Source organism: Chiroxiphia lanceolata, chromosome 2 (genome assembly GCF_009829145.1).
Source record: "Chiroxiphia lanceolata isolate bChiLan1 chromosome 2, bChiLan1.pri, whole genome shotgun sequence".
Taxonomy (NCBI): domain Eukaryota; kingdom Metazoa; phylum Chordata; class Aves; order Passeriformes; family Pipridae; genus Chiroxiphia; species Chiroxiphia lanceolata.
Window position 1 is genome coordinate 102,284,345 of NC_045638.1, and position 13,531 is coordinate 102,297,875.

Sequence of the window (13,531 nt, forward strand, 5' to 3'; positions counted from 1 at the left end):
GATTATCAGAATTTACAAGCTTTCACCTCTACTGTTTTCTCTGAAGACATCTTGAATGTGATTGATTTAACTGTGCTGACCTCCCAGCTGTGACAACTGCCGGTCCCACTGTCACCTGCTAATAACAGTCATATATTTAGCTGCATCCCCTAACTGCCTACTGGTGGGAGATGTCTGATAAGTTATTTAGCCTGGATTTAGGCAAGACATGAGACACCAGAGATTTTGTGTCCTAATAACATTCCCTTAAGCCATGCACCTTCTCTGCCTTTTAAGTTGTTTACTAACCAAGATAAATGAGCTTGCCAAGACAGGACAATGACAATAGTTGGCAGATACATTGCTCACACAGCTGACCCTATTCAATTTTAAAACAAAATAAATCTATGCTGTTTTGTTTTATGTATGACTTATTAAATTACTGATATAGAACTTGTCTGCCCCAGATTGCAGGGCACCACTAATGCACTCAGCTGCAGACACTACGTAGCCTTAAAAAAAGCCCAAACAAAAAAGGTTTACATTAAAATTACCATGAAAAAGAGATAGGTTCAGATGGAATGAGAGATGAGGGGAAAGATAAAAAAAAAAAAAAAAGGTTTGTCTAATTGTTTTCCGGGAACCCCATATGCTATCAACTGCCACGATTTACAAAGCAGCTGATGACTGGGAAAGACAGTTATGACACATTAAAGCTATTCATTCAGAAGGTGGAGTCACAATGCTTCAGAAATTGCTGTATCCAAAGAGTTTTTGTTGAACCTCCGCAACTAGGTGCACTCAGAAACATCCTGTGAAAGTATTATAGGATTTGAAAAGGACTCATAAAAGTTATTAGTTGGAGGCGACATATTTTTCAGCCAGAACTAGTAATTTAGGAAATCATAGAGTCATATCATAGAAAGGCTTGGGTTGGAAGGGTCCTTAAAGATCACCTAGTTCCAAACCCCCTGTCACAGGGAGCGATGCCAACCACTAGGCCAGGTTGCTCAGGGCCCCATTCACCCTGGTTTTGAATGTTTCCAGGGATGGGGCAACCTGTTCCAGTGTCTCACCACCCTGACAGTAAAGAGTTTCTTCCTAATCTCTAACCTAAATCCCTCAGTCTAAAACCACTCTCACTATCCGCCATTAAAAAAGTTGCTCTCACTCTTTTTTATAAAAGCCTTTTAAGTACTGCTCTAAGATCTTCCCTAGGGCCTTCTCTTTCCAGGCTGAACAACGCCAACTCTCTCAGCCTGTCTTCACAAAAGAGATGCTTCAACCCTCTCACCATCTTCATGGCTGTCCTCTGGACTTGTTCCAACAGATCCATGTCTTTCCCATACTGGAGACCCCAGAGCTGGATGCAGCACTCCAGTGGGGTTGCAAAAGGGCAGAGTAGAGGGGCATAATACTCTCTCTCCACCTGCTGCCCACACTGCTTTTGATGCAGCCCAGGATTTGTTTGGCCTGCTGGGCTTCAAGTGCACATTGCCAGCTTAGGTCCAGCTTTTCATCCATGAGAACCCCCAAGTCCTCCTCTGTGGGGCTGCTCTCAAATGAGTTCCTCTCCCAGTCTGTAATCACGTCTGGGACTGTCCCGGTCCAGGTGCGGCAACGCGCACTTGGACTTGTTGAACCTCATAAGGGTCTTGAGTTCTGTTTGCTGTTTCTTATGAAACATGCAATGCTCTAGTATTAGGGTCAACAAAAAAAGACCTTGCTAGTTTACATAAATATTATTATTCTAATTCAATTCATGGGAGGCTTATAAAAAGTAATTATTATGAGCTCACGAAAGAACCCTAAAACAATCTAGTATTTAACTTCCAGGTGGGATGGACATTTGTTCCATCCCTTATCACCATAGACCTTGTGTCTTTCTTTACAGGAACACTAAACAGTAAAGGTCAGAATAGATGGAGTCAGCAAAGGTCTATATGACTCAAAGATTTATGTGGGAAAAACTGTGCAAAATAACAAACTGAAAAGAAGCCTCACCAGAAAACCCTCGAAAAATATCAGCATCCAGAACACCCAAAGGCACAACACTGGGGCTTTGCTGAATTCTTCAGACATTTTTTTCTACATTTCTAATAGAAACCTTTGAATGCCATTATTCATTGTATTATAAGAGAATGTTCTCTAATAATGAGATTAGAGAGACAAAGAAAAAAAACACCCATTTCGCAATCTGTGAAGTAATTACCATGTACTCCATTTTAGACCAGCTAAGAAACATGAGCCATCCCATTTGTGTGGCTGCAATAACTCAGTTTTTGCCTAACATCTCCTTAACAGGAGAGAAAATGGCATCCAGGCAGAAAAATAATATGTGGAAAACAAAACACATTGCTTGTAGTAATTATAAAAATTATATTCTACATGTATTTGACCAGGTCAGCAAGCAGCCAGTCTCAGTGAAAAGGAAGAACATAATACCCTCTCTCTGTATAAGCAAAAGGATGTTTCATTCTTTAGTCTTCAGATATTTGTTTGATTGTTTGGGTTTTTTTCCATAAAGTAAACCCTAGTTATACACCAGACTCTGCTTCAGACTTCCCATACTCCCCAAATTTATTCTCTCTCCTGGGATTTTATTGTGTGCACAGACACCCTGATGCATGAAATCATCTCCATTGTTCTTCACATTCTGCTAGCAAGAATACAGGCCATTTATAAACAAATAGCATGTTGGATGGATAAAATGCAAATCACCACACTAGTCAGAAAAATACTTTAACACGGTCTGCAGTGCTAATCCTATCCAATCGCTCCTCCCACCCCAATCTCTACCAGTTTCAGGGTAGCTTCTTAAAGTAGTGCTTGAATAACAAGGTATGTACAACATAATAACAGAATTTGGTGTTGGACGAATCTGGATAGAGTCAGGGAAGTGCCAAGACACCCTGCAGTTTCTCCATTTCCCAACAGCAAAAACATGAGTAATTCCCTTAATCCCAGTTTCTCCTCGTCTGTTATTTCTCTGGCCTCTCAAGTGCTTTGCAAAAACTATGTAGAGAGGTCCCAGATGCTTGCACTGACGGCAACTATAAAGGTCCAAGTACTCAGTTTTTACAGGACAAGAGGGGACAGTTGGACAACTTCAGACTGGAGGAAGACAATGAATTCTGCTGCGTGAGTGACCTGAGAGTCAGTGCTCAAGCATAGCCTGGAGCTCTAAGATGAAATCATAGTTTAAAACTGCATCGTGACCTCAATCACGAAGTCACACAAAACACAAAAGTCAAAAAGGTTCCTAACTTGTAAACAGAACCTAACTAAAATCACAGGAACAGGAGTTCTGTGATCAGGATTAAGGATCAAGATACAAAACATAATGGTAAGATTTTTTTTCCACTTGTAATGTTCAGATATATCCAGCAATACATGATTTAGCTAAACCATTTTGTGCCAGAGCACTTAAAACAGAAAAAAAAAAATAAATTCAAAATTACAGACAATTTTTAAAGTGCAGTTGCATATTTTTAAGCAAAAAATAGAATGAATCACAGACTCTATCATTTTCTCACTTCTTATTTCCAATGTTTTAGATGATCACTAGTGAGAAGCCACTTCCCTTACATCCTTCTTGAGGTAACAGTTAACTCTAAGAGACACTGTAGTAAATCTAATTAAATACCAGTCCAAGATATATTCCCAGTGCATTGTCTTGTCTTGCAAGAGCCTTTTTTCTCTCTGTGTTTTCAGAATTAGAGGGGTTTTTTTTGGTTTTGCTTTTTCTGGAGTTTTTTTGATATTGTGACAAAAGACCCAGTCAAGCAGAAGATAAAATGTATAAAGCCACAGAAAAGTGTGTAGAAAAGGAACACTTTTGATTCAGCTTTTAGTAGCTGTAGCATGTTGCATATTAACCCCAGACACCTCACTGTTTCTCTAAAGCTCACTAGCCTATGTCCTAACAAATGAAATACTGCCTGCTATAACACCTGAGTACAAAACCCATTGTTATTTACAAATTGGGGTATAGACTCATGGGCAGATGTAGTATTTTATTATCATATTTGACTAAAGTTTCTTTACACATTCTCATTATTTCTGGGGTAAGACTGAGTTGCCCATCTCATCCACCTATATCATGTCCAGTGAGAATCAGTAACATTACTTCAAATATTGCTGTCTTAGCAACAAAAAGGAATTAATTTTTGCTGTTTCATTTCAGTTTTTTTACAGAGGACAGTCTGAGCACAACAAAGCCCTAACATACACTAGTCAATTGGGTACAGCAACCTGCCCTCAACTTACTTTGTATACCGGCAGACAAAGGGGTCAAGTGGGGTTTTAAAAGAACATATAAGGCAAACTTTAATGTGATGATACCAGTATTTCCCTCCTTGTGTTTATTGTTCTGTAAGTAGTACCATCCTCAGAAGCTTCTCTGCCTATAAAAAAATAAAAATATTGATATAGACATGGCATCACGAACACACTAAATTATGAAGCTTTACTCCCTAAATTGTCCAACTGGTTTAGCAGGAATAGAAAACAATTGTGTGGAATACAGAGGAGACAGACAATGCCTGGAAAACCAGAAAGAGAAATCAAGCCTCCAGCTTGAACTGCTCGATAACAACCCACTTTTTAATCAATAGCTTCTTTTTTGTGGCTAATGCAAAATTTAAATGAACTTCAGACAAAGCTAACTGGACTTTCTTAACTGGTATCAAAATTATGCTCTCTGGCTTCTGCATCCTTGTTTAAGGTAGGACCTGTGTGGCTTTGTGGCAGCTTTATTGGGAATTTCAATGTTCTGGTTTTTTCCATGAATGTAAATGGGTACCCTTCCAAGACCCACTTATTACTTTATGATTTTAGACCATTCCCCCATAACTTATACCCAAATCCTAAAGCAAGTAAACTTCACTCATGAAAGTTCTGTTGCCTTAAAGAAAGTGGCCATAAAAGTTACCCTGATGAGCTGTGTGGAAAAATGAAATAGAAAAAAGATTGGCCTAAACTAAAAAGAAGTAATATAAAAGAAGAAAAAAGAAATAGTTTCTGACACTGCCAAACTGCATATTATTTTTCTGAAAGGCACAACCTAAAAGAATAGTTTGCTTTATTAATAGAATACATTTGATACATTCATTTCTTACATATATCATACCATGGATGTTTTCTGCACTTTAAACAATTCAACATGCAGTAAGACTCTCTGGATTTGCCAGGTGTAGAACAAACAATATAAACAATACCTTGATGTATTATTTCCATTTATTCCCAAGAAAGACCTTTAGTTCAAACACACTGTTTTAAACTTAAGTTAATTTTTGACTGAGTAGTGGAGATATGGTGGCCAGCACCCAAAATGAAGACTGACTGTCAAGACAGAGCCTAAGCAGTGACAGAGTTCTCTGTGTGATTTCCATTTAGTCTGAAAATCTCTTCAGGCTGGAAATACAGCATTGGCAAAAGTCAGGGTCGGTGCTTAGAACAGAATCTCCCCATTCATCTCTGAAACTAAATTAAAAGAAACAGCTCGAGATCAGTTTTTTATCTTTAAATACTATCCACTCCCATTCATCCTCTCACCTTTTCTCTCAACAACAAATGCAAAAAATTAGTGTTTGAAAGATCTTGACATCATATCTAGTGGGTAAGACAATTCATGATCTTACAACTCCTTTCCCTTCACTCTGTTCTCTCTGAACAGCCAATAGCTCTTGTCCAGGAAGACCATCCATTATCACAGTGACAGTTATTGATTTTAATTAAAGTAGTAGAAAGAAGCCGAAAATATTAAGCCCTATTCTTCCACGTTCCAGGAATCAAAATAAATGGTGCTGAGAATTTACACTGACACAACCCCATATTTATGCCTATGTCCAAAGCTACAGCCAATTTGCACAAGATACCAAGAGAGAACTCCAAGAGCTTTAATTAGTATAGAAAGCTGATTTGATGGTAGGTACAACATGTAATAGTCTTGGCACCAGCAACTCACAAGAGCAGTGAGTCCCTATTGCAGTGAAAGACTTGACGGGCAGCAGTAGTCACTTAATTTGTTTGTATAACCAAGCAAACTAGTTTGCCCTTTCGGTTCTTTCCCCCCTATTGCTTATTGCATGTATGCAAAGAAAGCGTTTGGGTTAACATCCAGCTACTCACAATTACAACTTGAAATGCCTGCCAACTGCATAAATCTCACTAGCCACGAAAAGGAAAAAGGCTTTTTCATAGAACAAGAGATCAAGGCACGCATACACACACACACAGAAACCAGGAGTGCAGTCTGCTCCTAAGCAATGTATGCCTCCAAGCTGCATAAAAACACTTCAGTTACAGACTTCAGAGAAGTAAACTGGTTCAGAAAGGCTGTGCTTCATGTAAAATTGCAAAACATGCTTTTGTTGACTTTTTTTTTTTTCTGTCCCACCAGAAACAGCATCTTGTAATATAGCTTTGCTGCCCTGCAAGAACTGATGAAATGATATTCACAGGGCACAGGGCACTACTTACCCTTGAGTAAGTGCCAGATACAAAGGACTGCTACTCTAATGATCAAGAAAAATCCATCCATCTCTCAAGCTCCACCTGATCAATGGGATAAAATTGGTTTACAATGTGATCCCACTACATTTTAGAGTAAGCTGACTGAAGGATAGACTTCTGCAGTCTACCTTCAGTCTTTTCCACTGCTATGTGGATGAATGAACAGAAAATTTTCTGTGTATTACATGTTCTCTGTGGAATCCCTGCAGAAAAATGAAGTTGTTTTCCCAATGATTGTCACGTGTAAGTACTTAGACATTAATCATCAATTTTACATATCAGGCAATTTTCCCTACTTTCTCTCAAGCAACAAAAATATGATATGAAATCCATAACAGCCTTGTTCCATCTGTAAATCCATCTGCTTTTTTAGCATGTGCCCTTGAAGTACTGATGCATTTGGGGAAAAACAAGTTGCAAATAAACAAGTTTCATATACAGTATTTCAGTTGTGGAATGCAAAAATTCATCATGCCTTGCAACGTGAAACTGCACTGCATCCTGTAACAGATATCTCTGGCTTGCAGGTTGTAGCACATTGTTGTCATTTGAATGTTTATTTCTTTCAATACCATTTGAACAGGTACCTCCTTTCAGTAAATGAAAGATGTAATAAAGGAACTGCTTGGAAGCCTGAAATTTATTCATCTTTTTTTCCCCAAGGATCTGTGAATTTGGTCATTTTCTTGGTGTTCCTCCTCTGTTTGATTATCTGCCTGCATCTTATGGGCACAGAGATTTCAGGGGACCTGATGTGACTGTGGGTCCCTTTGGAACAACATGCTGAATGAGCTTTATTGTTCCTGCTGGCTGAGTGACAGGTATTGAGCGCAGGTATGTTTCTCTGATTCAGGGTCATAGAGGAGAACCAGCTACTTCTGATGCAGCTCTGAAGTCAAATAAAAGAAATTCCATGCTGCTCAGGAGCATCATCTGAACCAGCAACTCTTTTCCCCCGACAATAGTGCTAAGTAAGAGATTTACCCCGTGCAACAATTTTCTGCCACCTAGAGAGAGACTTGACAGAAAAAATGGTGTAAAATTAAAAATTGCCACTTACTCAAATTGCACAGAAAAAAAAATATTTTTTTCCACTCATTTTGAGCTTTGACAAGGGAAACAGGATGCTAACGCTTCCAGCATGTGCTGTCTTGGGTAAACTACAGCATAAACATCCATCAATCCTGAAACCAATTACTGTTTTTCTGATGTCCGTCACAACAGACACCATTTTCTCTGTATGAATATTCATTAATTGGACCACTACACATTGCAGGTAAGTTCAAAGAGGCTTTTCTCATCATGAAATGCAGGTTAAAATATACTACAGCAAGAATACATTGTAAAATAATGTAATATAATGGTCGGATTTGGCCAATATATCTCAATTCACTCACAGCACTGTTGGCAATTCTCTAAACATGTCACTTCTTGGCTTGGACTTAGTTAATGACTGAAGTAGAACACACAAAGGATTTGGGGAAGGTATGCAAGCATTTACCCACCAACAGATGTCCCATCAGGGAATGACCCTTAAATCACAGCATGAACAGTAGAAAAAGAATCTATTGGAACCCTTGTGCAGCTAAGAGATCAGCATACCAATAAGTGAAGAGAATGAGGAATGCTGATTTTCATGCTGCTCTAGGGTGTAATGAAAAAAAATGAAAATCTTTCCTGAAGACATGAATCTTTCCAGGTTTTCAAGAGCTCCATGTCTCACTCTCAGCTGACAGAATACGGTCACCTTGGGGTTATATTGAACAGAAGTAGCTATCGATTAGAAAAGTGTTTGCAGATTAGGAGCTTTGCAAAAGAGTTACTCAGCAATCTCTATTAATTGGATATGTTCAGCACTTGAAACTTAATTTCTATCTCCATTTAAGCGGGTCAATATTGTGGAAGCAGCTAGAAAACAGGTCTGGCACAATAAAAACACAGTTCCATTCCTATTTGTGTGGATCAGTATAGTCAAAAGCAGAATGTGCCTACCTTTATTTCAGGCTAAATAACCACTAGCCTCATGAAGAGACTGTGATGGTTTCCATCTGGCACTGTACCAGGGATTCATGGATTGTACCAAGTTACAGAATCACAGTTTATCTCAGAAACTGGTGGTTGCCTAGTCCAAACCACTCAGCTCAAGCAGGTTGTACAGAATCATGCTCAGTTGAGTTTTGAATATCTCATAGGGTGGAGACTCCACAGCCTCTCCAGGTAGCCTGTTACAGTGTAGCAAAATGTAGCAAACTCTCCCCCCAGCAAAATATTTTCTTATGCAGAGCCTTCTCCTCAAGGCTAAACAATCCCAACTCTCTCAGCCTCCCCTTGTACGGCCACATATATACTCCCTGAATCCTCTTTGTGATCTTTGCTCCATTATGTCCATGTCTCCTCTTGTACTGGAGAGGACAGATCCTGACACAGCGCTCTAGATATGGTCTCACCAGGAATGAGTAGAGCACAGGGGTAACCTCTCTCGAACTCCTGGCAATGTTCTTCCTAGTACAGCTTGCTTTGCCCCAGGGGCTCATGTTCAATTCTTTTGGTCCAGCAGGACCCCCAGTGCCTGTTCTGGAAAGCTGCTTCTCAGACAGTGAGCCCCTGGTCTGTACTGGTGCAGGGAGTTATCCTTCACCAGATGCAAGACCCTGCCTCTGTCTTTGTCAAACTTCATGAGATTCTTGTTGGCCTGTTTTTCCAGCCTGTCAAGATGCCTTTGAAAGGCAACACAGACATCTGGTGTGCCAAACACTCCTCACAGCTTCACATTTTCTTCAAACTTGCTCAGAGTGCACTCTACCCTGTTGTCCTGGTCAAGGATAACAGTATTGGCCCCAGTGCAGACCTTGGGGTATGCAACTGGTGACTGGCCTCCAGCTGGACTTCATGCCACTATCACAACGTTCTGAGGCCAACAGTCCAGCTACTTTGCAGTCCATCTCCATGTCCACTTGTCTAATGCATACTTCATTAGTTTGTCTACTCTTGGACACTTTTTGGAGCTTAGGAACTCCAGAAAAATCAGGTTCTCTTAAATTCTGTTTCTAGCAGTATCAAGCAACTAATCTTTACAGGCTGTAACATGAAGACTTAGGCATTGGCTGTGCCAAAACAAGATGACTGGTCATAGTAATCTTGTTAATTTTGCTCCTCAGTTCTGTAGGAAATGGCAAATCACACTGAATAGAGATCAAGAGCAACTATGCAATTCAAGGAAACTCACTGTGTTTCTTCCCTCAAAGGCTAATATGCTAACATGACTAAAGGAGAAATACTGAGCACATTTTCTGAAAAACAACATGACCTTTAACAGGAAATGAAAAAAGTCTCATTTTTTCTTCTGATATACAAAACAGAGAGCTCCTGTTTTAAATTGCAGTGAATCTCAGCCTTAAGCTAACCTCTGGAGCCTTGCACATCTGTATCTTAGCTCAGAAGCAGATTAATTTAATTAAAAAACCTTCAGTGTGTATGTTTTTGAAACACTAAATAGAAAGAGGTAAAATTTTACAGTACTAGCAAAGATAGGATGGAGACACCGAATTCAAACACGTTTAGTTTGAGTTTATCCATTTACTAATCTTCAAGGTTTGCCAAGTCATTTAATTTTTAGAAACACAGCACCTATGTAATGCTTAGAAACACCTGAATACCTCATGACAATTCTGATAAGAAAAAGCAATCATAGGACTCCTGCACCTACTTAAGAGCAGGAATAACAGAATTCCCATAAGCAAAATATGTGGATACAAGCTCCCAGAATCCAGGTCTTTCTGACCATTGGTCTTACAGAGGAAGAGGTATGTCTTCACATGTTTAAAAGCACCAACTACTCACATTTGCTGAGGCATACAATTCTGCAGAAACATAGTAATGAGGTGCGTTCTTCTCTTGTTTTGTATAATTGCTGTAAATTTCAATGCCTTGCTCATCCAAGTCCCATGCACAACTAAAGTAACCAGTAGAAAGTGTCAGTACCAACTGAAGACAGAGCTCTCCTAAAATTCATTTGTGATGGCTCCATGTGTCCCTTCTCTCCTTTGATGCATGTAACCATTTCATTCATACTCCCCATATACAGTGAGAAAGCCAAACTTTGTGAATGCATCTTCCCTATCTTCTAAAATCCTTCACTCTCTGAACAAAGAAAGTATTTTGCTATTTTTGCTGTGATAATGTGATGTGTGCTAATAACTTTCTGATAGGCTGTCATCAGTGTCTCAGCAATTGTTTTTTCATCATGGAGTTCTCTTTGAAGATTATTAGTCACTGTCAAGGGTGACCTGCTAGCTCTGTTGTTAATGGTTAATAGATGATTTTTCTTTACCTAATTTATACCAAAAATTAAACTCTAAAGGTTATGCTAGATGTTCCAAATCCTAAAGACCAAGTCTAAAAGTGCAGGTATTAAAAAGGTGAGATGCATGAAGCAGCACAGCTATTCTTGGGCAAGCATTAATAATTAGATATTATTTTGGAGAAAGGGCAATGCTTCATCTGAAGATGAAGTATTATCTTCAATATCTCTTTGTGCAGTTGGTGGAACATGCCCACTGATTGTGCTTCTAATCTCAAAATAAGTTGGCAGGTTTGCCCTTTTCTAGCTGAAATATAGTCTCTTCTGGGAAACCTTTACCAACACATCCTGACAACTGTTATGTCCTATTAAAGGTTGTTCACTGATATTTGTAGTATCTTAAATACACACTGCATTATTACAGGTGAATTCTACATTTGCTTAGAATAAAGATTATGCTGAAAATAAAAGGTAAGCAGACATCCACAGGGCTGGCTTGTTTAGGAAGCAGACTCATTACTGTGCTAGACTATTGTTGTATACTATGGAGTTTCTTCAGGATCAGCAAAGTCAGCTGAGGATCAAAAACAGACAGTTGTCAGACTCTGGGAGAAATGTGGTTATTTATGATCTCCTGCTCTCTAAGAACAAGAGAGTTCTACAGACATTTTTGATAGAAAAGGCAAAGAAACAGCATGACTGATCCCTACACCAGAGTGATATTTAAAATTATGCTCAAATATTATTTTGTCTTTTCCCCAGATGAAAATAGGAAACTCCTCTCCATTTGGCCAAAGGGTTTTTTGTTTTGGTCTGTATTTTTTTTGTTTAAAAAAATCCAGCAAAACGGTTGATCACATAAGAAAACAGAGGACTTCATTTCTTTCCTGAAGAAGGAAAATGCATGCTAGACTGATTTACTGGTTGGGAAAATTTACCTTGGCTTCAATTAAGTAATTTTAAAAAAAAAAAATCTGCTTGCTTGCAATAATGAAGAAACTATACCAGACACTAATGCACTCATTACATTATCCCTTTAGGGCTGGCAAAACAGTCTACACTACATTTTTGTAAAAAATCTACCCTGGAACATCTGATGTCAAAACAATTTAGCTTTTATGTTTGTAACATTTTTAAGGTACCCATTTGTGTAAACACAAAAACAGTAGCAAAAAACTGCAGTGATTCATTTGAGAAAAAAAGGGAAAGAAAAAAGAAGGAAAAAAAGGAGAGAAAAAACCCCCACAACAAAGCAGCAGCTTAAAATCCTTCTGACAACCAAAAGTTAGAGCTCAGTAAAATAGTTCCATTACATAAATTGTTGCTGAGAGTGTTACAATATTGGTTAGCAGACAATATACTGATAATATCCAACTGTCATAATTCAGAAAAAAAAAATAACTCAAAGGCCAATTATAATACTACCCAATCTCCCTCCCAAAAAACATATCCCATTTTCTTGTTCTTCTTTTAAACCTGTGCACAGGCACCAGAAATGTAATGAAATAATTTTTTTCCAAGGTATTCAAAAAATCCATAAAAACAACTCTGCTGACATCTGTCACGCATTCCTGGGCTAAAAGGCAAGTGTCACTGGAAGGTAATTGTATATAAAGTGCTAGAGCATGTAATTATTGAATCTCTTTTGTGTTAATAGCCCCATTTATTCAGTAAGGATGGTCAAAATGGTTTTCTCAAACATGTTTTGGCAAACCTCAGTCTCAGTAGACATATTCTGAAGACAACGCATGCAAGGCAAGAAAATTATTTGCCCTTGTATGCAAGCGCATACATGGATTTAGAAAGAGTCCCAACCTGTCTCTAGTCAGTCATAGTCAGAATGCCTCATCCTATCTATTTCTCACTGTGAGCCAGTGCATCCTGCTGGAGCCCATATCCTGTGCTCCTGAGCTCTCCAGTAGAAAAAAAATCTGTGTGCTCAGGAATTCGACAAGCAAAACAGAACATTGGGGCATTTTCAGCTTGTGATAATCTCAAAGCTAAGTAGCATGCACTCACCTGCAAAATATAAAATCCCTTTAGCCTGCTTGTTCTGTGGGAAAAAAAAAAATTGACGCAATGAGTTTAGCTTGTTTGCTTGCCCATCACAAAAAAAAGTATTTTCCAATATTAATTGCAAAAGGCACAACCTTTATTACTATTAGTGATCCAGTTCCAGCCTATGAAAATCAGCTCAAAGCTTTATTCCTAAGAATTTAAAATTAAGCACATTCATAGAGTATAGCCAGATTTTAAACAAGGATTAGAATTTGTGACCTTCAAGCATAAACTTACAATAGTGGCATTTGTAAATGAATATTTAAAATTAATTTAATGACGTGGAGTTGAGTACATTTTTAACCTCAACTAAATTTTCCCTTTATATTTTGCAAGTCCTTTTTTAACTTTCTCGTTTCTTTGTATGCCGCTTGCATACAAAATCTGTACATACTAAATGAACAATCACAGGCAGAAAAATAATCATGGATATATATTAATACAAGTGGTTTATCATCATGTGACACTTCATGTGTTTTGCTGTGTGGGATCTGACTCTGTGTGTCCTGAGTATTCCCTCAACAACAAAGACACGTGAGAAGTCACTTGTATCCTGTTTCTGAGAATACAGTTTCACATCTAAAACATACTCTCTGAGACAAATTAAATTAGATACTGCCTACTTTATGAAGTGAATTGAACCAAACACACCAGTAGGACTATTTTAATAAATAAAAA

The 13,531-nt window shown here is 38.4% G+C and overlaps 1 long non-coding RNA gene across 1 annotated transcript; it reads right to left on the minus strand.

The window, feature by feature from the left end:
* Positions 1-5,276: 5,276 nt before the first annotated feature.
* On the minus strand, positions 5,277-12,850 carry LOC116783249. Its single transcript, XR_004355581.1, has 4 exons — positions 12,815-12,850; positions 10,336-10,447; positions 6,463-6,537; positions 5,277-5,463 (listed from the first exon to the last, which is right to left on the minus strand). It is a non-coding gene; the product is annotated as an uncharacterized LOC116783249 (long non-coding RNA).
* Between the last annotated feature and the right edge of the window lie 681 nt (positions 12,851-13,531).